Source organism: Bos grunniens, chromosome 4, assembly GCF_055505025.1.
Source record: "Bos grunniens cultivar Pamir isolate PY7600 chromosome 4, Bosgru_T2T1.0, whole genome shotgun sequence".
Taxonomy (NCBI): Eukaryota; Metazoa; Chordata; class Mammalia; order Artiodactyla; family Bovidae; genus Bos; species Bos grunniens.
The window spans coordinates 22,167,033-22,193,528 of record NC_141168.1 but is presented as its reverse complement, the minus strand read 5'-3'; the positions used below and the strand labels follow the sequence as shown (position 1 = coordinate 22,193,528).

Genomic DNA, 26,496 nt, shown 5'->3' with positions numbered 1-26,496 from the left:
CAGTCCAACTCTCTTATCCATACATGACCACAGGAAAAACCATAGCCTTGACTAGACGGACCTTTGTTGGCAAAATAATATCTCTGCTTTTGAACATGCTATCTAGGTTGGTCATAACTTTCCTTCCAAGGAGTAAGCGTCTTTTAATTTCATGGCTGCAGTCACCATCTGCAGTGATTTTGGAGCCCCCAAAAATAAAGTCTGACACTGTTTCCACTGTTTTCCCATCTATTTCCCATGAAGTGATGAGACCAGATGCCATGATCTTAGTTTTCTGAATGTTGAGCTTTAAGCCAGATTTTTCACTCTCCTCTTTCACTTTCATCAAGAGGCTTTTTAGTTCCTCTTCACTTTCTGCCATAAGGGTGGTGTCATCTGCATATCTGAGGTTATTGATATTTCTCCCAGAAATCTTGATTCCAGCTTGTGTTTCTTCCAGCCCAGCGTTTCTCATGATGTACTCTGCATATAAGTTAAATAAGCAGGGTGACAATATACAGCCTTGACGTCCTCCTTTTCCTATTTGGAACCAGTCTGTTGTTCCATGTCCAGTTCTAACTGTTGCTTCCTGACCTGCATATAGGTTTCTCAAGAGACAGGTCAGGTGGTCTGGTATTCCCATCTCTTTCAGAATTTTCCAGTTTATTGTGATCCACACAGTCAAAGGCTTTGGCATAGTCAATAAAGCAGAAATAGATGTTTTTCTGGAACTCTCTTGCTTTTTTGATGACCCGGTGGATGTTGGCAATTTGATCTCTGGTTCCTAGGTATAGCTAAATCACTTTGCTGTACACCTGAAACCAGCACAACCAGCACAGTAAATCAACTGTGCTTCAATGTAAAATAAAATTTAAAAGAAACCTGTAAAATATGTTTAAAGATAGATCTCTATATTAAGATCTACGTGTCTCTGCCTCTGGATGTCAGAATATACTACACAAGTGCAGACTAGATCTTCTCTGTTAGACCCAGCACCTCATGTGCCTACCTGTCTCTGGCTCTGACCCTGGGAAGCTGACCTGAATGCACGGTGTCTGAGGGCTCCCTTGCCTGCCCCCCGGACCCCCACACTGGGTCTCACACCCACGTTTAGCCAATGGGAGGCTTTTGAAGGAGACTGGAGGGCAGGAGCCAGGTTCTTTCTGGCTCCCTCCATCCCAACCACGCTCTGTTCCTCCATCAGAGGCCACAGCTCCCCGCCGTCTGTTGCAGTAACTGTTCAGGGTCTCCCACACTTTCCTTTGCTCCATTTGCTATTCTCCACCCACCCCATTGTACTTTGTCTCTTTAATGAACTTCCTTCAAGCACCAACTGGGAACATGCCATTCATTTCTGCCACCATTCTGGCAGATACAAAATATAAACCGCTACATTCAACTATTTCTCTCAACTAAGAACTTGTGATGGGTCCCTGCTGTTTAACAGGGTCAAGTCCAAATTCGTTTTAATAGCCTATGAAAAATGCAATTAAGAAAGTGAATCCATGTGACATGATTTACAGATTACAGGGCTGCCGCTCCTGACAACCACATACAGAAAGGGAGCCGTGAAGCCTGAGCTGGACGTGGGGCTCAGCGGGAGGGGCACAGAGGTGGTCCTCCATTGGTTTCATTTCAGTCCCCTGCTCCCAAGCGTCCAGAGAAACAATTCCAGAACATCCTTTCTGTCCTGTTTTCCTTCTTGTTTCCTTTCCTTCATTTTTGTGTGCTCTTTTCCCCCACTGGAAATCCACATGTAGACACAGGAGAGGAGGCGAGATCTTCTATGTGAAAGGTGGACATGCTGAGCAGCAAAAAAATGTCTCAGCCATTAAAGCCCCGTGGTTCATCAGGCAGCCAGCCTGCCAGACGAGGGAGGCAGCGGATGACTCACTGGGTAATAGGAGGCCAAGATGGGGAGACAGTTGGGCAGAGGGAGGGGTCACAGGGGGGCTGAGGGTCTAATCCAGACTCAGCGCCTGACTGAGTTCTGTTTACTCTGCCTCTTTCCTCCCAGGTGGAGGGTCAGAGATGAAGACTCCATTTCCGTGGTCTAATGGCCACACTTGCAAATATAGGCATGCCAAACCTATGCTGAGCTAAAGCGATTAAAAAAATTCTTTTTGATATGTTGCATTTTCATTTTATTCAGTTAATGTATTTGTTGTTTTCCATTGAGAATAGCTCTTTGTCCCGTGAATTATATAGAAGTACTAACAGTGCTAGTGCAAATGTAAAAGAAGTAACAATAACACTATTTCTTTATTATTATTTTTGGCCACATCACATGACATGCAGGATACAGAATCTTAGTTCCCTGACCAGGGATCGAACTTACACACCCTGTCGTGGAAGCATGGAGTCTTAACCCTGGACCACCAGGTCAGTCCCTGAAGAAGTGAAGCAAAGCCAAAGTCGCTCAGTCTTGTCTAACTCTTGGCGACCCCAAGGACTACACAGTCCATGGAATTCTCCAGGCCAGAATACTGGACTGGGTAGCCTTTCCCTTCTCCAGGGGATCTTCCCAACCCAGGGATTGAACCCAGGTCTTCCGCACTGCAGGCGGATTCTCTACCAGGGAAGCCCCTAAAGTCCTTAAAGCGACGTTTAAAAGTATTGTTAGTAGTGGTTCCACAGAGAAAAGCACTAAGAGACTTTGTCTCTGAATGAGGATTACAGCATGAATATACCCTGTGTCATCCTGTCACATCTCACAAGCTTTCCTGAGCACCCGGCCCTCTTAGCCTCTAGAACTCTGAGGGAGGGCAAATGTTAACCACCGGCTCTGCCTCTGGCTCACCACAGGGGCTGTTTCTTGCTGGAGGTCTTTGCTGCATGGTTCACTTCAAGGACCAGCTCTAATCTCACCCATTCCTGAAGCCTTGCCTTTGTCTCCAACAGCGTGGTAGGAATCCTCTATGTGGCAGTTACTCAAATGGGAAAATATGTGAACACTCCAGAGTTTGTGAACTCTCCCCAAGTTTGCCAAAAGACTGAAATCAGGTTTTACATTTAACCACTTCCCAGCATTTCACTGAGGAGCTGAACTAGAAAATAATGATCAGTTTAGAATTCAGGTTTACAATATTAGGTGAATACCAGCAACTGTTCTAAGAATTTTCTGAAGGACATAAACTGACAGGCAAATAGAGCTTCAGGCACAAAGATATTTACCAAAGCATTATTTCTACAAACAAAAACTTGGAAATATTCAAAATTTGCTATAAGAAGAGAAAGGTTAAATCAATTATGCTACATCCCTAAAGTGAAATATTAAGCAGCCCTGTACATAATGTCATAAGTTTTGTTTTTTTTTTTAACAATATGGGAACATATTTTAAAAAAGAAGCAAGATCTAATGTACAGCAAGAGTATATGGGTGTGTGAATTACATACAATTTTTATTTCCTCTTTATGCCTTCAAATATTTTGTCTTTTTATGCAATCAATCTACATTTCTCTGTCATCAAAAATATTACTTGAAAGAAAAAGTATTTTGATGACAACGACCAGTCAGACTCTCTTCTATCATCAGAGAGTGCTGAAGCTCGTTCGTGGGCTGCTGAGGAAGGGCGGGTATTCAGCAGATATGCACCCTTATGGCTGTATACATTATTTACTACTGGCTCCCATCCCACTGGGCAGTGCCCTGGCATTAGGATGGCTCCATATTTTGACTGTCATGGCAGAGAACTTGTATCACCAGAAACTTTGTTTCAAAATAGGCATCTTCCTGAGAATGTGTATGTAGCTTCAATGGAAAAGTCATAGGTTTTAATGCTGGTCCCGATTCTTACTATCTGGGTGACCTTGGGCAGATTGTTTTAGTTTTCTGAGGCTTGTTTATAAAATGAGGATAAATACCTATCCCAGAACCTATGCGGCAGATTGTGAGACTAAATGAATGTGGGTAATGCCTCTGGCCCTAACTGGAGCTCACTGGCCTCATCTTTGTCCATACAAAGCATATCTGAGAATGTCACCTTGCTCATCAGCTAGTGTTGTCACAAGATCGCCAAGTACACCTTGGCCTAATATTGGACCACAAAGTTATCTGTAGTGCATGCATACACCTGGGCTTCCCAGGCGGTGATAGTGGTAAAGAACCTGCCAGCCAATACAGGAGACATAAGAGATGCTGGTTCGGTCCCTGGGTTGGGAAGATCCCCTGGAGGGAGAAAATGGCAACCCATTCCAGTATTCTTGCCTGGGAAATCCCCTGGACAGAGGAACCTGGCAGGCTGCAGTCTGTAGGGTTGCAAAGATTCAAAAATGACTGAAGTCACTAAGCATGCGCTCTCATTAAAAAAAAAAAATGTACTTACTTGGCTGTGCCAGGTCTTAGTGGCACATGGGATCTCTGTTGCAGCATGTGGGATCTAGTTTCCAGACCAGGGATTGAACCTGGGCCCCCTGCATTGAGAATGCGGAGTCTTAGACACCAGAGAAGTCCCTGAATGATAGCCTTTTAGATTGCCAAAAAGGTGGTGAATTTTCCCTAGAAATTGCTGGTTTCACTATCATTTTCCATGATTCTCCTCAGTTGAACCACTGTTGATGTGTGCTTGCTCAGTCACTTTAGTCATGTCCGACTCTTTGCGACCCCATGGACTGTAGCCCCCCAGGCTCCTCTGTCCATGGACTTTTCCAGGCGAGAATACTTGAGTGGGTAGTCATTTCCATCTCCAGAAGATCTCCCTGACTCAGGGATCAAACCAGCATCTCTTATGTCTCCTGCATCGGCAGGCAGGTTCTTTACCACTAGAGCTACCTGGGAAGCCCCAGAATAGAGGCACAGTCATTCAAAACCGACTTGTGGACACAGAGGGGGAGGAAGGAGGACGAAATGAGAGAGAAGCATATGCATGCATGCGCGTGCTCAGTAGTGTCCGATTCTTTGCGACCTCGTGGCCAGGCTCATCTGTCCATGGAAGTTTCTAGGCAAGAATACTGGAGTGGGTTGCCATTTCTCTCTCCAGGGGATCTTTCTGACCCAGAGATTGAACCCACGTTTCTTGTGTCTCCTGCATTGGCAGGTGGATTCTTTACCACTGGCACCAACTGGGAAGCCCACTCCTGACATGGGGACATTTTTTAGCTAACTTCACTCAGCTACAGAAACTTTCCACCAACAGTCATCACCAGCTTGTTGGCAGCACAGAGGAGTTGTTTCTGATTGGGCATGCACAGAACCTAAAATATCCATGAAAATGGAATTTTACCAGGATTTTCTGTCAAAGGGGAACCAAAGTTCCCTCCATTCTATTTTTCTTTTTTTTTGCCAGACACAGCTTTTCTGGCAGGGTTTTGACACTGCAGGAGGGAACATGTATATGAAATATTGTGATAATTTAGTCCACTAAAACAGAGAAGCCCAATGCCCACAAATGATGTAGCTCAAATTTCCTAAGACCCTGAATTACAGACAGGACCAGTTGTTCAGTTATACTCTTTTTTTGCATGCAACAGCAGGTTGCTTATACAACCAACATACCTCATTTGTAGAAAAGAGATAGCAAACCTTTTTAAATGCCTTGTAGGTTGCATTCTTCCCCACCCCCAGCCCCCATTGGAATGGGAATTTTAATGTTACCATATCACCTTGAATAGGACATGGGTTGAAGTTAGTTTCTGTAGTGGATCCAGGATGGCTGCCTAAGGTTGATTTCCCCCTAAGGGATAAACTTTTCTAGCCATGGGCCAAAGTAAATTTAATAGAGGGGAGTGCTGGGGAAGGTTGTCCTGGGTGGGCAGAGCTGCTGAGGATCAATAGGTACTTCTAAATTCTGAGAAAGCGAGTTGCCTTGCATTTTGTTCCAGTTCTGGAATCATGGAAAACTAAGGCTAGAAATGACATTGCATGAGTCACAGCCATGCATGGCGGTTGCATACTGGCTTTTAGGTTGTCAATGCATCATTTGATACTGGCCATGCATTGCCCTGACCTGGCCAACCTGAGAAGAGAAGGAAGCATTCTGCAACTAACAGCCCCAGTCTGGAGATGTGGGGAGGATGGTCTCTGAGCACTGGATATGTCCATCCCAGAGCTGAACAAAAGATAGACATCTGGTACCTTCTTCACCCTAAGCCAAATCCCAGCTGGGACACTGGATCCCTAGCCTCCAAGAGACTATAGTTTGGGAACTGGGAAGAGACTTGTAGAAAGAGGAGTCATTTGAGATGGGTGAGAGCAGAAGAGCTGGTTAAAGAAGAGGAAGGCAGAAATCTAAACTCAGTGAGGAAACCTCACAGTGCATGGTACGATCGCTGAGACCCAATTCTGCCAACATCTCTCTTAAGGAAGGCAGAAAATTTCATAATGCATTTCAGAAAAGTGTCAGCATTCTCATCAATAACAAGAAAAAATTATTTTTCTATTTTTAGACGACTGGCAATTATCAGATCCTGGGAGAAGTAAAAGGCAAGACGCCTGCCTGGGGAAGCAAGGCTTTTGTGGGTAGAAAAATTAAAAATGCAAGATGGCTTCTGCAAAGTGCCAAATAAATGATTTAGGCAGTAATTGCCTTGCAATTGAAAGAAAGGAAAATAATCAGGGCTCCCTGGACTACCCCCTCCCAACACCATATGACTAACTTCCTAGGGAGGAAAGAAATATTTGTTGAAGGCATGATGGACCTGTCAAAAATCCAAGAAATCAATTATATAAATTGTGAAGCATAAGTCACAATTCTATTTGCTCTCCATGTGTGTGAAATTTACCATTTTCCACTGAAAGAAAATAAGAACACACTACTGCTTCTGCCCAGAGAATCACACACGCCTCTTGCACAAGTCCCCTAATTTTAATCAAGCCATGTCTGTAGCTGTTTTGATGACTAGCGTTTGTCATTTGAGGCATATAGACAGACCATTGGTCATCAGGTCATCTTTATTTTGATAGGATCAGTGATATAGACTAGTATCTAATGAAGCAATGAAACAGAGGTGGTCAGGAGGCAAAGTAGATGACCTGAAGTCATCAAAAAGTCTACAATGTTGGCAAATCACTTTGTCATAAATGTGCAGGACTGGCTCCTGGGTCTTGAAGGACTTAGGTGGGGAGAAAGGTTGGGAGGCTCTTCCAGGGAGGGCAAGATTGTGTTGAAAGATGTGGAGATGGGACTGAGTAGGCATCAGAGAACAGCTGTGGAAAGGGTGAGACTGAAGCAGATGTTTCTCGGTGGGGACTTGGGAAAAAATGATGTAGAGTGCTGGGTGACATGGGATATGAAACGGTAGTGACTATTTTGAGAAGACATGCTGTCCCGGTCTGAGTTCCCTCAAAAGCACACCCTGTGTATGGAATTGGGGACAAGCAGTTTATTCAGGAAGTGAGAACAAGAAATGTGGTGAGCAAGTGGGAGAGTGAGATGGGGTACTTCCCTGGCAGTCCAGTGGCTAAGACTTCATGCTCCCAAATGCAGGGGGCCTAGGTTCAATCCCTGGTCAGGGAACTAGATCCCACATGCTAAGACTAAGTGTTCCAGTGACATAAATAAAGATCCTGCATGCTGCAACTAACACCCGGCACAGCCAAATAAGTAACATATATTTAAATTAAAAAAGAGAAAGGAAGTGAGATAGGAGGATGGAAAGTCAGCAAAGCATGTGAATGAGGGTCGTCACTGTGCATAACCAGGGCGCAATCCTGCTGGGGTCTTCCCAGAAACTTGAGGAACACTCAAGTGATTTTTCCCTTGGAATTGATTCCCTTGGAATTGATCCCCTTGGAATTGATCATGAGTCACAGAATGAACAATTTCCATTTTTAAAGATATCATCACTTTCCTTCATAGTTAACGGAAAATGAAGAAACACAATTTCATTCAAACTTTACAAGTATCTTTACATTTAGCCTGTGATGAAGGATGAGAAAGTTCAAGCTGCAGTTAGACTTCATGACCCAGTTAAGCTTCCAGACGAGACTGAGCTACTTCACTTTCACTTTCAGCTTCCAGAAATAAAGCTGAGAATAAGCATGCATTTAGCAAACACAATTAAAGCCTTCCAGTGAAGTCTGACAATGAAGAGTGCCACAGTCGTGAGTAAGACTTCAGGATGGTCTCACACTGAGGCATGAGGAAGCTGAGGTTTTGATCTATCCAGTTCTATCTTACTGGCTTGAAGTTTGCACCTGGGTCTTTAACTCCCTGCAATTATGGCCTCTCCGCAAGCAAGCTAAACATACTCCTAGTATGAGGTCAGAGAAAGCCTTCAAAAGTGACAGCACTATTCACTATAGCCAAGACATGGAGACAATCTGAATGTCCATCGACAGATGAATGCATAAATAAGATGTGGTGTATACACAATGGAATAGAACTCAGCCATAAAAAAGAATGAAATAATGCCATTTGCAGCAACATGGATTGACCTAGAGATTATCATACCAAGTGAAGTAAGTCAGAGAAAGAAAAATACCATGTGGTATCCCTTACATGTGGAATCTATAATATGACATGAACGAACGTATCTATGAAACAGAAGCAAGACTCAGCAGACACAGAGAACACACTTGTGGTTGCCAAGGGGGCGGGGGTAGGAGAGGGATGGATTGAGAGTCTGGGATCAGCAGATATAAACTATTATATACTTAATAGGTAATAAGGTCCTACTCTATAGCACATGGAACTAAATTCAATACCCTGTGATAAACCATAGTAGAAAATAATATGAAAAATAATGTATCTATAACTGAATCACTTGGTTGTACAGCAGAAATTAATAGAACATTGTAAATCAACTGTACTTCAGTTTAAAACAGAACAAAAAAATAAAAAAGCATAACAGGTGCTTGAGAAAGTTAGCCATCACCTTGCATGGAAACTTTCCATTGAGTTGCAGGTGACTCGAGCTGGGCAGGGGAGGGATGCATTGCCCTGCATTCATTAGCTCTGCCATGCATTCTTCTTGCCTTCAAGGAAAATTCTAAGAAAAAGATGTTGGTTCTCGCATCCCCAGCTGCCCCTTTCTTCTTCTTCCTGTGTTTTGTGCATTTCCCTTCCAACCTCATCTTCCAGAGCCCTTGTCTCTTTTTCAGGTAACTGGATGGGGGTGGGAGACCAAAGGCAGCTTTTGCCTTTTAGCAGATGACCAAAGAAGGAATTTTAAGTTACAAAATGTCAGCTGATTGAGAAATATGTTTGGGGAGAGACAGCAAACTACCCAGACCCTTGAAATAAAGTTACCTTCTGGGCTTCTGCCAAATGTCAGCTCACTCCCAGCCCCGGGGACTCTGATGTGTTGCTCATGAATGCATAGCATCACCTTATTTTCTGCAAGACTGCAACCCAGGAGATATTCTTCTGTTGACATTTGGAATTGCCATAACTGTAAAGTGACGGTGACTTTGGATGGACACCATACATGCGAGTTGAGAATAAGAAAAGAAATAAGTTTTCAAAATATTAATCAAAAGAATTCTTTTCAACAGGAGATCTTCCTTGCTCTTATAAGAGCAGCTCAGGAGCCAGAACTATCACAGAAACTATCAGCCAGGGATGGAGAGAGTCATCCGACACCTGAAATGATGACACTCTGTATTCCTGCCACACGCAGGCATCTCCACGGCGACCGACTGTCACATCACCGAACAGGCGAGAACACGAACACAAGGAGAAGTAACGCTAGTGGATGGATGATGATTCAGTTTCCATGCAAATGGCCTAAACCAGAACAATAGAAGAAAGGAAATCTCCTAACATGAAAGTAGAATTATTTAGGAATTGACTTTCCCCCCTCTCTGATAGCATTTCTTTTTACACAGGTTATTTTTTTAAGTTGCTTTTGGGAGGGTATGGCAGGAATGACATGCCTGTTAGGGATCACAGTAATAAAAATCATAAATCTGGAGGGAGTTCAAGGGGTCACCTTGCTCACCTTCTGCTTTCCAGGCAGAAATGATCACTAACAATGGCGTTCTGAAAGAGACTGCAGGAAAGATGATTTGACAGTCTTTTACAATATCCCAGCTTACAATGTTTTAACCCCTCCAAAAGACAGTCCTTTCCTATATCAACTGTGTGTCTCTGCACTGAATTTTAAGACTATGTTTTACATTCTGTTCTCACTGGCACAAGGAAACAGCTGGTCACGCCGAATGAGACACTCTGCATTTGTGATAATATATTTCCCCCTCATGCTCTGGGTTCCCGCTGTTCCTGAGCCAATAGACTTGGCCCTTCACAGAATTACCAAAGAAGAAGCGAGTAAGGAATAACTGGTTGGCATGAGTGTGAGAGACTGCAATTATTGCCCCAACACCTGCCACTGTTGCTTATAAGAAAATTACTTTCAGGACTTCCCTCGTGGTTCAGTGGTTAAAAGTCTTCCTACCCGTGTAGGGGACATGGGTTCAATCCCTGGTCTGGGAAGATTCCACATGCCTTGAGGCAACTGAGCCCGCGTGCTGTAGATCCCATGCTCCGCAACAAGAGAAGTCACTGCAATTGGAAGCCTGTGCAGCAAGAAGCCCAAGCACCACACCTTAGACAGTGGTCCCTGCTCACTGCAGCTAGAGAAAGCCCTCGAGCCCCAGAGCAACCAAAAAACAAATAAATAAAATGTTAAAAAGCACTCTTAAAAAAAAAAAGAGGCAGCAGCCCGCAGCCACTGATGTGCTTTCAGGGGCCACCACGGTAAGTGGCTGCAGTGGGCAATTCCCGTGACAACACTGTTCCTGCCGGTAAACACATGAGATTCTTGGTTGTTTTGTGAGTAACAGTATATCAAAATATATTCCCTGTTTCTAATAAGGAAAATAAAAATAAGAGAATGACTAAAAAAAGAAAATCACTTTCCCTTGGAACTTCCCTGGTGGGCCAATGGGAAACTCCATGCTTCCGCTGCAGGGGGCATAGGTTCGATCCCTGGTGAGGGAACTAAAAGACCATATGCCATGTGGCATGGCAAAAAAAAAAAGCAGCATTCTAACTAAAAGAAAATTGTGTGTGTGTTAGTCGCTCAGTCATGTCCAACTCTTAGTGATCCCATGGACTGTAGCCCACCAGGCTTCTCTGTCTATGGGATTTTTATGGCAAGAATACTAGAGTGGGTTGCCATTTCCTTCTCCAGGGGATCTTCCTGACCCAGGGATCAAAGCTGGGTCTCCCACATTGCAGGCAGACTCTTTACCCTCTGAGCCACCAGGGAACCTTCCCTAAATTTCTGCAAGCCAGCATGTAGGCGAGGTGACCCAGCTTTGGCCATCCAGACCCAATGCCCTGGAGGGTAGGGGGCGCAACAAGAAAGGAGAAAGTGCATGGAACAGAGCTGCTCCTCCCACCAGGACAGCCCTCCCAGGACCTAGCACTCAGAGAGGAACAACCCTCCTGAAACGGAAGTCATGCACGTTTTCTTGTTGGAGAAGCCTCTGCTGTCCCCTAACCCAGTAGTCCAGCCGCCGGAACGCAAGCAAAACAAACAGGGAAGAGGCCAAAACAAACAGGGCCTTCGCCAAGACAGTAGTCCTCAGGTCTACTTCCCCACCTCCCATAACACATATGATGAATGAGGTTCACACATTGAACCCTTGCGAGGGCCACAAAAAAGAATAACGTCATTTGCAGCAACATGGATGGACCAAGAGGTCACCATACTAAGTGAAGTTAAGTCAGAAAGAGACAGACAGATACCATATGATATCACTTGTGTTGCTGCTGCTGTTTACTTGCTAAGTCATGTCTGACTCTTTGCAACTCCATGGACTGTAGCCCGCCAGGCTCCTTTGTCCATGGGATTTTCCAGACAATAATACAGGAGCAGTTTGCCATTTGCTTTTCCAGGGGATCTTCTGGACCCACGTCTCCTGCTTGACAGGTGGATTCTTTACCACTGAGCCACCAAGGAAGCCTGAAACCACTTATATGTGGAATCTAAAACACAGCACAAACTTATATATGAAACAAAACCAGACTCACAAACATGGAGAACAGACTTGGGGTTATCGAGGGGGAGGAATGGATTGGAGCCTGGGATGGATTGGGTCCTATACAGTAGGACCTTGTTTATCCATTCTATATATAATAGTTTGCGTATGCTAATACCACACTCATACCTAGTTATTCTCTCTCTGGGGGGCGTACAGGTGGGTTTCATGTCCCTGCTTTCCTGGTGGTCAGGCAGACCATGTGATTAGTGCCTGTCAGTGGGTTGTAACTGGGGTGTCATTCTCCAGGACTGAATGCTTATTTGATGAGGTAAGACTCTCCAGCCCTCTATTCTCCTGCCATGATGATCCTGGAAGCCTGGGTGGGGTGAGTCAAATGAATATCTGGTGCCGCTGAATCACCACATGGAGTACAGTTGCCCAGACAGTTTTCTAGATTCAAAGTGGACTTTATGTGAGTGAGAAGGAACCATTTACTGTTAAGCCCCTGAGATATTTACATTGTTACTGCAGCATCACCTAGCTTATCCTAACCAGTACAGTGTGGGCTTTTAGCCTGCTATAGCTATAGTCAACTCTTAAAATGAACTGAAATCACTCAGAATATTAGTAGTTAAAATCTCAGCCACCATCCCACAGAGTTCTTGAAGAATAATAAAAATATAGATGGCAATCACTAATAATTATTCCTGCAAAGTAAGCAGGAAGGCACTAATTTCCATCTGAGTTAGTGGCATCTTTGTTAGTGGGAATGGAAGGAAAATACCAATTTTAGTAAATCTGAGGATTACATAATCTGTTTGTTGTGCCATAATTGAAATTGTATGTTTTGCTTAGCAACAGATTCATGAAATGATTTAAAAACAAGTCTTAAATTGTGTTGTAAATTTTGAATCACAACTCCTCCTCCTTTTCCGTGTACTGCTACTGCTAAGTCACTTCAGTCGTGTCCGACTCTGTGCGACCCCATAGAGGGCAGCCCACCAGGCTGGGACTCTCCAGGCAAGAACACTGGAGTGGGTTGCCATTTCCCTCTCCGATGCATGAAAGTGAAAAGTGAAAGGGAAGTAACTCAGTCGTGTCCGACTCTTAGCGACCCCATGGACTTCAGCCTACCAGGCTCCTCCGTCCATGGGATTTTCCAGGCAAGAGTACTGGAGTGGGGTGCCATTGTCACAAAAGTTTTCTATCCTCACCTCAAGAAGACAGAACTGCAATTAGAATGTTTGACTATAAGTAGCAACCCTCCCTGGAGAAGGCAATGGCACCCCACTCCAGTGCTCTTGCCTGGAGAATCCCAGGGACGGGGGAGCCTGGTGGGCTGCCGTCTATGGGGTTGCACAGAGTCGGACATGACCGAAGTGACTTAGCAGCAGCAGCAACCCTCCCACCCCTACACAAACAAACTGAAACAGTAAGGAGCTGAATTATCTCACATTTTTAAGAGTCTAGGGGCTTTGTGGGGCTCAGGGCTAGCCCATCCAGCAGCTTGATCACATTATCAAGGACTTAGATTATCATCAAGGACTTAGATTATTTTCTGAAGTTGGTAGTGAGGCAGTACAACAGTTCCAGACATCACATCTACACAGGATGATGTTCAGAAGGTTATAAGAGATCATCCCATCTTGTGTTTCTTACTTACAGAGAGAAAATATTTCCCAGAAGCTACTTCCCATTGGTCAGAAGTGATCACAAGCACAATCCTGAAGCCATCACTGGTGAGAAGGATAAAATCGTCACGATTGGTTGAGAATCATCAGCTCAGGTGTAAGAGGATGAGCATTTGGGTGGAATAGGTATTTGGGGAGTCTATCACAGACATTATTTATATTTCCACTTGGCAAAATTTACAGCTGCAAAATGGAAATAGAGAGAATTTGGGTCATTTTCCCTTTATTCTCCTGGGTTGATCCCTTTTGTCTTAATTCTTCTCTGACTACCAAAGTCAAGATTTTGCAATAGCTTCCTACCTGCCTGCTCCAACTCATCTTGTTCTTCTCCAGTTCATTCTACACACCCCCTGCTAGATGAAGGTTCTTAAAACCCTCTTCTCATGTTGTCACATCTTTACCCAATTATGTCGAATGTCTCTCTTTTGACACTGGTTTTAGGTTTAGACTTCTCTGGGTGCTTTTCTGGGTGGTGTTATCACACCCATCCCACCCACCACTAACAGGTAATACACATTCTTTAAATGCCTCCCTGACTCAACACATCAATTTCTACTTCCATACTTCTGTGTTTTCTCCCATCTTGAACATCCTATTTCATTGTCTCTGTCCAAAGCCTCCACTTTCTCTAACCATCTCAGCCTAATCTTTTTTTATATATAAATTTATTTATTTTAATTGGAGGTTAATTACTTTACAGTATTGTATTGGTTTTGCCATACATCAACATGAATCCACCACGGGTGTACACGTGTTCCCAATCCTGAACCCCCCTCCCACCTCCCTTCCCATACCATCCCTCTGGGTCATCCCAGTGCACCAGCCCCAAGCAACCAGTATCGTGCTTCGAACCTGGACTGGTGACTCATTTCATATATGATATTATACATGTTTCAATGCCATTCTCCCAAACCATCCCCCCCTTGTCCTCTCCCACAGAGTCCAAAAAACTGTTCCATATACCTGTCTCTTTTGCTGTCTCACATACAGGGTTATCGTTACTACCTTTCTAAATTCCATATATATGTGTTAGTATACTGTATTGGTGTTTTTCTTTCTGGCTTACTTCACTCTGTATAATGACTTCCCTGGTGGCTCAGATGGTAAAGCATCTGCCTACAATGCAGGAGACCCAGGTTCGATCCCTGGGTTGGGAAGATCCTCTGGAAAAGGAAATGGCAACCTACTCCAGTACTGTTGCCTGGATAATCCCATGGATGGAGGAGTGTTGTAGGCTACAGTTCCTGGGGTTGCAAAGAGTCGGACACGACTGAGCGACTTCACTTCTTCACTCTGTATAATAGGCTCCAGTTTCATCCACCTCATTAGAACTGATTCAAATGTATTCCCTTTAATGGCTGAGTAATACTCCATTGTGTATGTGTACCACATCTTATCCATTCATCTGCTGATAAACCTAGGTTGCTTCCATGTCCTGGCTATTATAAACAGTTCTGCGATGAACACTGGGGTACACATGTCTCTTTCAATTCTGGTTTCCTCAGTGTGTATGCCCAGCAGTGGGATTGCTGGGTCATAAGGCAGTTCTATTTCCAGTTTTTTAAGGAATCTCCACACTGTTCTCCATAGTTAGCCTAATCTTTATGAAGATTATCTTGGTTAATTGCAGCCCACACTGGTCTCTCCTCACTGAATTCTTATTTCATGTATAGCCAACACCATAACTGATTCTTACTATGTGTTGAGATGCTCTCCCCAATAAATTAGGCATGTCCTGAGAGCAGAGACCATTGTTTTGCTTTATGTCTGTCTCACACCATCTTTGCACAGGTGTCACACCTTATTGATCCTTCAGTCCGTCAGCAAGCAATGACTGAGACCCATTCCTCTATGGTTCCGGTATGACATTAGCACAGATGGAATCCGACAACTTGATCCTATTGGGAAAATTAGCATCAATTTTGCATATTTTGCTTCTCCTATGGGACAGAGAGGGGTCCTCTCTGAGTAAGTTCAGCTCAGCAACAGGGCTGGGAGTTGTTTCTAGCTGTTTCTATCTGCAAGTTTCTAGCCCACTTAGATAACGAAATTTGTATACCTGTTTAGAAGGCCATGCTTTTGGAATTGTTTTCCAGAATAAATACTGAATGTTAACAAGTATTTATCCAAGTCTGTTCAACAATAGACTTCCAATCATGTAAATGTACTTTAGTAGGTACCAACTTTGTTTATTAAAAAAGACTTGAGGGAGTCTTCCCTGGTAGTCCAGTAGTTAAAAATCTGTCTTGCAATGCAGGGAAGGGGCTTCCCCTGATGGCAGTAAACAATCCACCTGCCAATCCAGTAGATGCAGGTTTGACCACTGATTCGATCCCTAGGTCAGGAAGACCCTCTGGAGAAGGAAATGCAACCCACTCCAGTATCCTTGCCTGGAAAATCCCATGGACAGAGGAGATTGGTAGGGGACAGTCCATGGGGACACAGAAGACTTGGACACGACTTAATGACTAAACAACAACAACAACAACGCAGGGGACATAGGTTCAATCCTTGATCAGGAAATGAAGATCCCACATGCCTTGGAGAACCTAAGCCATCATGCAACAGCTACTAAGCCACGATGAAAGATCCTGTATGACACAAGGAAGATCCTACTCATCGCAACTAAGACCTAATACAGCCAAATAAATATTTTAAAAAAAAAATCTTGAACCTCAATTCTTTTTGTTTTTTAAGGGGAAATATTCATAGACATGTTCATCTTCACTTGTCTCTTTTCCCCTTGTGATCAGTAATGGCATTTGGTGGTCAGGCAGTCTGAATGAGGCCTGCAGACAAGCACCACTGAACAGAGAGAAACGGAGTGTCCCTTAGAGGAATCAGATTATTCCTCTGCTCAGTGCTTTGTGCACCAGACCCTGGAAGGCACTCTGGACACTGGGCTGCCTGTGCTGTATGTGACTGTGTGTGATGGGAATTAACACCTAATTCTGCATCCCAGCTTTATGGCTGAGGTCCACAGTGAGTCAGTATAATTAAGCACCGTTTGCCTGGTTAGTTAGTTCTGGTGTCTAAATCTGTCACAATAAAGTATGTGATGTTAAACATGTTTGGATTAGAACCTTCTGGAGCCAATGCCAATGCAGACAGCTATATTAATCACATGGGAGGTTATCTTATTTGAGATTTTCTATGCACCTCTGAGTTACAGTGTTTCATCCATCAAGGGCTTGCTGAAGACATCTGTAAACTTTGATTTATTGCACTGTTCCTGCAACAGAATTAAATAGCATTATACTCAAATATATTGGCTTAATTGACAGGTAGAGATTTAATCCTGTTAATTATCTAGCCAGCTCAAAAGCTTCCATTAACCCTTTGTTGAATCCGTGGGATTCAGAAAAGGTATCTCAGCACCTACTTGAGGCTCAGGTAAATCCATCATCATTCCTCCTCTTCAAAAAGTTTACTCTTGCTAGCCCCAGTTCATGAGCAAACGCACACACTCATGAGACAAGTGTGTTACTTTGGGGTGGCCCCCTCTCTGACTCCAAACAGTTCGTTCCTTTAGGTAAATGATGTCGGAAGGTTTGTAGTCAACCACCTCTCCTGGCTTTGGGTTTTGTCTGTGAGTATCTATTGAGATAACACGTGCGAACGTCTTTCATTCACTTATTTACACAACATACTTTTATTGAGCACTTAGTATGTTCAGGGACTTTGCCGGGCTGGAAAGAACAAAAATACATGGAAAGATAGTTGAGACCCTCAAGAAACTTACATCAGTTATAAATCAAAGTGCTTACAGACCTATAGGATATTCATTAATGGTGATCATCTGTGCTGTTATAATAACACACATGTCGCTCAGTTGCGTCCAACTCTTTGAGACCCTGTGGACTGTAGCCCATGAATCTCCTCTGTCCATGGGATTCTCCAGGCAAGAATACTAGAGTGGGTTGCTATTTCCTTCTTCAGGGAATCTTCCTGACCCAGGGATCAAACCCACATCTTTTGCATCTCCTGCATTGGCAGGAGGATTGCTTACCACTAGCAAATGCACACAAATAGGTCATCCATACCAGAAAACTTAAGTGTAGCTAAACTTTATCTTTTTAGAACCAATATTACTAAGAAAGGATATTAGGTGGAAATTTCAAACATTGAGAAACAATCATGGGAGACATTCAAAGAAGGCAGATACTTTAGGAACTTTTAAACTCATCCATCACAAGGTGGCTCTATTCTCTTCTTGCACACATGGCAGGACCCCACTTAACCATCTGCTAAGCTTCTCTACTCCTCAGGGCTAATGTCCTCTCTGTTCCCAGTCACTGTGCTAGGTCAGACTTCTCTGCCTTTTTGGAGCTCACAGTCCAGTGGAGACACAGACAGCAGTAAGAGGGCTGTGACGGAGGGTCCCACAGGGGGGCCCTTGGAGCCCAGAGTGGACACAGCCTGAGAGGATTCAAAAAAGGCTTCCTGGAGGAGGAGGAGTCTGAACTGGACTTTAGCAAATGCTTAACACTTATTCAGTTAAAGAAAGAAGGGTGTGTAAGGAGGGCAAGTTAGAAGATGGCAGTTTGTACAACATGAGAAACCAGGCCGAAGGCAGAGAAGAGGGAAACCACAGAGTCCTCCTATGAAGCCACAAGTACTGATACTTAGTGCTTTTAAATTAAGTGCAGTGAGTTGTCGCAGCTGGGACTGGGCAAGGGTTATGTCAGGAGAGTCCTGTGGGCCAGGCTAGAAATGTGGTGCTCAAGGACCAGCGGAACATTCTAAGCAGGAAAGGAAAACGGCTGGGGTTCTAAAACTGGTCAGCCTGGTGGGATAGTGGAGGATTTACTCACATTTCTCAACTTGAATAACTTTTAAGGAAAAAAAAATTGTATACTTTAAGAGCACTTATCGAACCTAGGTCCATGAAAGTCATGACACTTAAAAAAATATTTTTTATATGATTTCACACCTAAGAACTGTAAGAAATATAAAGAACATCCATATAAGCTTCACCGAATTCATCAGTTGTTAACATGTTTTTGACATTTTGCCCCACTTGCTCATTTATCAATCTACAAGCCTACAGTATACACACATACACTCATCTGAAAAATCTCTGTAGCCTTCATTCACATTCATAATTACTCCAATGTCTACTTCCTAAAGACAAGAGCTTTCTTTTTTTATTAATATAAAAAAATTATCAAAATCAGGAAATCTGCTAGTTGTACTAATAATGACTCATGATAATTAAGATCTGTGATGTAAAAAAAATGAAACCTTGGCCCTGTGCAAATGTCTTCCATTTGTAAATTATCACTGAAATGGAAATTAATCTTTATAATAATAAATGCTTTCAGATTATTATAAAAGTAAAAAGACAGGATTTTAAAACTCTCATAGAACTCATGGGTTTCTGGATGCACATTTGAGAAAAACTGTTGGTAGCCAAGATGGAGATGAGACAAGCTCTATTCAGCACGCAAGCCTAGATTGTCCTTGACTGTTCACGTTGGTCAGAGCATCAGGAAGTTGAGCTGGGGGAAAGAGGTCCCATTTCTGTTCAGCAAAGCTGGGTACAAAAAGCCTGAAGGACCAAGGAACCAGAGTAGGGGTCCTGCACATTGACACTCAAGCCGAATACAGAGCAAGAAAGGGGCCGAGAGTAAGGCCAATGATACTCCCATGCCCTGTCTCTTAGCAGGAAGCAAGTTTAGGATAAACAGAGAAAAAAGAGAAAGCATGGGGAGAAAGAAGGATGCAATTTTCATGGCTTGGTGGGGAGGGCCTCTGAAACTAGAAGAAAATTGTAGAGGGTAATATGATATTGTTAGTAGTATGTAAGAAGATACAGTTTCTACAAAACAGAATAAAGTAATGGGAGAAGCTGAGATGAAAATGCAATGGAGTGAGGCAAAAAAAAGAGAGAGAGAGAGACAGTGGAGATAGGCTTGTGGGGAAACCAAAAGGCAATATATTGTTTTTTTTAATAATTTTTCAAAATTCACTTTGGAGTTAATAAAGGACAGGATTGAAACTGTGGCAAACAGGCTCAATGATGGGGCAGGCAGATCTTTACAAATTTTAAAAGGTTTAGTTATTTCAGGCACAATCAGGAGACACAGAGAGAAGCATGATCATTGAGACTTGAATAAACCTCTTCTTGGTCTTTTATGAGGGAGGCAATACAAATAATGACAAATGGAGTGTCCATTAATAGATCTACTTCAAAACTGATGAATTTCAACAGCATTTTTATCAAGCACATATGCTATATTACCAACAGCTGAACTTAAATAAGAGCCCATACGACAATCTCAATAAGTTCAGATGAGTGGGGATTACTATGTGGATTGAAAGCACAATGCAGAAATTGTGGAGCCACATTCTGGCTTACTAACTGAACCATGGTTTCTTAATCTGCAAAATGTGAAGATTAATAATACCTACCTTCTATAGGTATTATGAGGACAAAATGAGTTTTTACAGAACTTATTACTGTGGTTGGTAAATAATAAGCACTCGATATATACTAGCTATTGGTATTTTTACTGTTAATAGTTTTTGGTCACATCCTCTCAGTCAGTCAGTCAGTTCAGTCGCTCAGTCATGTCCGACTCTTTGCGACCCCATGAATTGCAGCACGCCAGGCCTCCCTGTCCATCACCAACTCCCAGAGTTTACCCAAACTCATGTCCATCGACTCGGTGATGCCATCCAGCCATCTCATCCTCTGTCATCCCCTTCTCTTCCTGCCCCCAATCCCTCCCAGCATCAGAGTCTTTTCCAATGAGTCAGTTCTTCGCATCAGGTGGCCAAAGTGTTGGAGTTTCAGCTTCAGCATGAGTCCTACCAATGAACACCCAGGACTGGTCTCCTTTAGGATGGACTGGTTGGATCTCCTTGCAGTCCAAGGGATTCACAAGAGTCTTCTCCAACACCACAGTTCAAAAGCATCAGTTCTTCTGTGCTCAGCTTTCTTCACAGTCCAACTCTCACATCCATACATGACCACTGGAAAAACCATAGCCTTGACTAGATAGACCTTTGTTGGCAAAGTAATATCTCTGCTTTTGAATATGCCATCTAGGTTGGTCATAACTTTCCTTCCAAGGAGTAAGCATCTTTTAATGTCATGGCTGCAGTCACTATCTGCAGTGATTTTGGAGCCCCCAAAAATAAAGTCTGACACTGTTTCCACTGTTTCCCCATCTATTTCCCATCAAGTGATGGGACCAGATGCCATGATCTTTGTTTTCTGAATGTTGAGCTTTAAGCCAACTTTTTCACTCTCCTCTTTCACTTTTATCAAGAGGCTCTTTAGTTCCTCTTCACTTTCTGCCATAAGGGTGGTGTCATCTGCATATCTGAGGTTATTGATATTTCTCCCAGCAATCTTGATTCCAGCTTGTGCTTCTTCCAGTCCAGCATTTCTCATGATGTACTCTGCATATAAGTTAAATAAGCAGGGTGACAATATACAGTCTTGACGTACTCCTTTTCCTATTTGGAACCAGTCTGTTGTTCCATGTCCAGTTCTAACTGTTGCTTCCTGACCTGCATATAGGTTTCTCAAGAGGCAGGTCAGGTGGTCTGGTATTCCCATCTCTTTCAGAATTTTCCAGTTTATTGTGATCCACACAGTCAAAGGCTTTGGCATAGTCAATAAAGCAGAAATAGATATTTTTTTGGAACTCTCTTGCTTTTTTGATGATCCAGCTATTACCCCAAATAATAAAAGTTTAAAGAGGAAAACAGTAATTTTAAAAAGATCAGCTATGAATACATGAAGTCCAATGGAAGGCAGTCAAAGCACTATTAACAGGTAAACTCAGACTCAAATCATTTTTTTATTTTGTAAAAGAAAAAAGGATAAGAATACAAAGAAATGACACAAAGAAATGGAAAGATACCTTGTGCTCTTGAATTGGAAGAATATTGTTAAAAATGGCCTTACTACCTAAAACAATCTACAGATTTAATGCATCCTCCATCAAAATACCCATGCCAGTTTTCACAGAATTAGAACAGTAATCCTAAAATTAACATGGAACTATTTAAAAAAAAAAACACAGAATTGCCAAAACAATCTTGAGAAAAGAACAAAGCTGGAGGTACCACCCTTGCAGGCTTCAGATTATCCTATAAAGCTACAGTAATCAAAATAGAATGGTACTGACACAAAGCAGACACACAGATGAATGGAACAGAAGAAAGAACCCCCAAATAAACCCATGTGCTTCTGGTCAATTAATCTATGATAAAAGAGGAGACAATATGCAATGGGGAAAAAGATAGTCTCTTTAATAAGTAATAAGTAATACTGGGAAAACTGGATAGCTACGTGTAAAACATTGAGTTCAGAACATTTCCTCATACCATACACAAAAATAAACTCAAAATGGATTAAAGACCTAAGTGTATGACATGATACCATAAAATTCCTAGAAGAGAACATAGGCAGAATACTCTGACATAAATTACAGCAATATTTTCTTAGATCTATTATGCAAGGCAAAAAAATAAAAGCAAAAATAAACAACTTGGATCTAATTAAACTTAAATACTTCTTCACAGGATAGGAAGACATCAACAAAACAAAAAGACAACCTATATATGGGAGAAAATGTTTGAAAATGACATGACTAACAAAAGGTTAATATCCAAAGTGTATGAATAGTCCATACAATTCAATGTCAAAAAAAACAACTCAATCAAAAAATGGGCAGAAGACCTGAATAGAAATTTTTTGCCAAAGAAGACATACAGATGGCCAACAGGCATGTGAAAAGATCCTCAACATTGCTAATTATTAGAGAAATGCAAATCAAAGCCACAATGAGGTATCACCACACATCTGTCAGAATGGCTGTCATCCAAGAATTGATGCTTTTAAACTGTGGTATTGGAGAAGACCCTTGTGAGTCCCTTGGACTGCAAAGAGATCCAACCAGTCCATTCTAAAGGAGATCAGTCCTGGGTGTTCATTGGAAGGACTGATGCTGAAGCTGAAACTCCAATACTTTGGCCACCTCATGGGAAGAGTTGACTCATTGGAAAAGACCCTGATGCTGGGAGGGATTGGGGGCAGGAGGAGAAGGGGACGACAGAGGATGAGATGGCTGGATGGCATCACTGACTCGATGGACGTGAGTCTGAGTGAACTCCGGGAGTTGGTGATGGACAGGGAGGCCTGGAGTACTGCGATTCATGGGGTCGCAAAGAGTCGGACACAACTGAGTGACTGAACTGAACTGAACTGAAAATCTACAAATGGCAAATGCTGGTGAAGATGTGAAGAAAAGAGAACTCTTGTACGCTGTTGGTGGGAATGTAAATTAGTGCAGCCATTACGGAAAACAGTTTGGAGGTTCCTCAAAAAAAAAAAGAAAGAAAGAAACTAGAACAATTAAATGATACAGCAACCCCATTCTTGGGTGAAAGTGAAAGTGAAAGTCAAGGTCGCTCATTGACCCCATGGACTATACAGCTATACAGTCCATGGAATTCTCCAGGCCAGAATACTGGAGTGGGTAGCCTTTCCCTTCTACAGGGGATCTTCCGGACCCAGGGATTGAACCCATATCTTCCTCATTGCAGGCAGATTCTTTACCAGCTGAGCCACAAGAGAAGCCCATTCCCAGGTATATATATGGGAAAAAACAAAACACTAATTCAAAAAGATACATGCACCCCAATGTTCATAGCAGCACTATTTACAATAGCCAAGATATGGAAGCAATCCACGTCCATCAGCAGACAAATGGATAAAAGACTACTGGGGGAAATATCTGTATACACACACACACACATAATGGAATATTACTCAGCCATAGAAAGAATGAAATTCAGCCATCTGCAATATAGATGGGCCCAGGTCCTCCTGCATTGCAGGCTGATTCTTTACCATCTGAACCACCAGGGAAGCCTAAGAGATTATTATGCCTAGTGAAAGAGGTCAGAGAAAGACAAATACTGTATCGTTCACATGCATGATCCAAGAAGTAAAACAAACTAATGTACATAGCAAAACAGAAACAGGCTCACACGATAGAAAAATAGTGGTTACTAGTTGAGGAGAGAAAGAGGGAAGAGGCAAGATGGAATTAAAAGATACAGACTACCATGTACAAAACAGATAAGCAACAAGGATATATTGTATAGCACAGGGAGTAATAGCCATTATCTTTTAATAACTTTTAATGAAATATAATCTGTAAAAAACACTGAATCTCTCTGCTGAATACCTAAAATATAAAATTTATAAATTAACTATACTTCATAAAAAATAAATATAAAAATATTAAAACTAATCTTAGGAAAACAGAAGGAATGAAATGGCAGATATAAAAGCAGAAATTGCTTTTTAAAAAATAGCATAAGATGAGTATAGTTTGGGAGGTAAAACAGCAAAATATACTTATTACTTATAAATTTAAATAGTTTTAAAAAAAGTTTTAAAAAGATGGAGACATATGCATACTTCTAGATACCAGGGTTGAATACTGTAAAAATGTTAATTTGTCCCAGATTAGTTTATCTACTTATTAAAAACCCAATCAATATGCTGATGGGACTACTTTTTGGAAATTGGCAATGTAATTACAAGGTTCATCTGGAGAACAGGTGAGAGTTGCTAAGAACATTTGAAAACATTCTAATAATACAAAATTCATCCAAACAGTCTAGATTCGGGGGAAAAGTTATTTTGAGAGCAGACTGACATCAGGATAAAAAGGACCTTATTCAACCTGATACCTTATTAAAATACTAATTGCCATCAATCTGGAATTCACACCTACTCAACCCCAGCTCTAGGTATTCTCACCTCTTTGATGTACAGACCTTCAAATCAGATAACAGAAAGACAGGCTGAAAATGAATTGCTCTATGTCCCTCAACGAGGAGCCCCCCCAAATGGTGAAAATCTAAACCACAAAATATCTTTCAATCTTATTCAAGTGGAGTGTTTATTGTGTATTATTTTGTTATTTATTAATCACAAAAGGAATTTGGTGTGCACCAGCCATTTCAAATCCTCTTGGTTATTTTCAGCCCCTAGGTTTTGCTCATCTTCAGGCTAGGAAGATTGGAAAGGTTATGTCCAAATTTTAACGTTACTGTTCAAGGACAAAACTATAAACCATTTCTAAAGTGACTGCTAGACTGATTCTAAAGTGGGATTCGTTTTACACTTAAGGTCTGAAAATAAAGCAGGTTGCTTTCATCTACCATCTGAGTTTTGATGGATGGGGAGTGTGGCTTGGGGCAATTGCTGAGTGGGATTGACTAGGCGAAGATGCCTGCGGTTAGCAGCATAAAGACGGGACAGAATGCACAAGGATTCCCTCAACCTTCCTAAAATTATAAGAATTATGTGGAAAGATGAGGAGTCTAGAAGTTTAGGGGACTGGTACAGCAATCAAATGTTAGTGTCAGTACTTATTTCAAATACTTGGTACCATAACCAGGCCATGGGTTAAGAAAACATGTTCTAGAGTCAAAAGAGACATGAAATAAGCGTCAGAGCCACCACTTACTAACAGAGTAATGTTAAGTAAGTCCCTTAAACACTGGCTGCCAAGTTCCTGGTCTCTATATCAGGTATTACTCAGATCTAGACAAATGATAGCCAGTATTACTTAGTACAAAAGACTGTGGTCATTGTAAGTCTAAGTTTCTCATCACAGCATGGTAGAAAATGAGTCAGAAATGTGTAAATGTGCAGGCAAAAGGTATTCTAACAAGTGAAGTATTGGGCATAATATTTTTACTGTGTGTATATCGGGAGGTAAAAAGAGACAGAATATAAGAATAACACAGATTAAAACTTAAATGATGCACACCATGGGGGAATTATGCATGCTTCCCTGGTGGCTCAGACAGTAAAGTGTCTGCCAGCAATGCGGGAGACCCGGGTTCAATCCCTGGTTTGGGAAGATCCCCTGGAGAAGGAAATGGCAACCCACTCTAGTACTCTTGCCTGGAAAATTCCAAGGATGGAGGAACCCAATAAGCTACAGTCCATGGGATCGCAAAGAGTTGGACAAGACTGAGCAACTTCACTTTGTACTTTGTACTTTTTTATGGGGGAAAATTATAGATATTATTGCTGGTTTAAAAATACTAATAAACTGGAACTTCCCTGGTGGTTCAACGGTTAAAATGTGGGGGCTCAGATTTGATGCCTGGTCGGAGAATTAAGATCCCACACACATGTGGTGCAGCCAAAAAAATAAAATTAAAAAAAGAAATATTAGTAAATCCACAAAAGAGGGCTTCCCTGGTGGCTCAGTGATAAAGAATCTACCTGATGATGCTGGAGACCCAGGTTTGATCCCTGGTCTGGGAAGATTCCACATGCCGCGGGGCAGCTAAGCCACAGTGCCACAACTACTGAGCCTGTGCTCTGGACCCCAGGCTCCACGGGAGAAACTACTGCAATGAGAAGCTCGTGCACCACACCCAGAGAGCAGCCCCTTCTTGCCATAACTAGAGAAAAGCCTGCTCAGCAACAAAGATCCAGCACAGTGAAAAATAAACAAACACTAAAAAAAAATCCACAGAAGAGAAGATCCAAAGATGTTTGGTATAAAACAGAAAATGCATGGTGGATGGTCCAGAGAAGCACTTGAAATTCAGCTTTCAGATAAAGAAAGGATGCTGATGTTAAAACGTCCAGCCTTTGAGCGGCCATTTAGGATGTCATTCCTGTGTGCTAGGGAGGACGCAGAGATGTGGGGATGAAGGGGAAGATGGCATGAGGTTAGCGGGTCCTGCTGCACCCAGGTGACCTCTGGTCTGGTGGCTGCCCTGCCTAGGGAAAGGTGTAAGCAACCTTGAGCAATGGGAGATGTCAGGCACAGGCCAGAGAGTCTCCATGAACTCAAGTACACGATTTATAACCACGAGCACACACCTGTTTACAGACTTTATGCTTATTCCCATGCAGATCATTAGGTGAAACAAATTGGTATTGACATGAAGTAAAGC

General features: G+C 42.4%; 1 non-coding gene across 1 annotated transcript; it reads left to right on the top strand.

Moving 5' to 3' along the window:
• Positions 1–14,624: 14,624 nt before the first annotated feature.
• TRNAC-ACA (transfer RNA cysteine (anticodon ACA)) lies at positions 14,625–14,696 on the top strand. The gene has a single exon. It is a non-coding gene; the product is annotated as a tRNA-Cys (tRNA).
• The last annotated feature ends 11,800 nt before the right edge of the window (positions 14,697–26,496 follow it).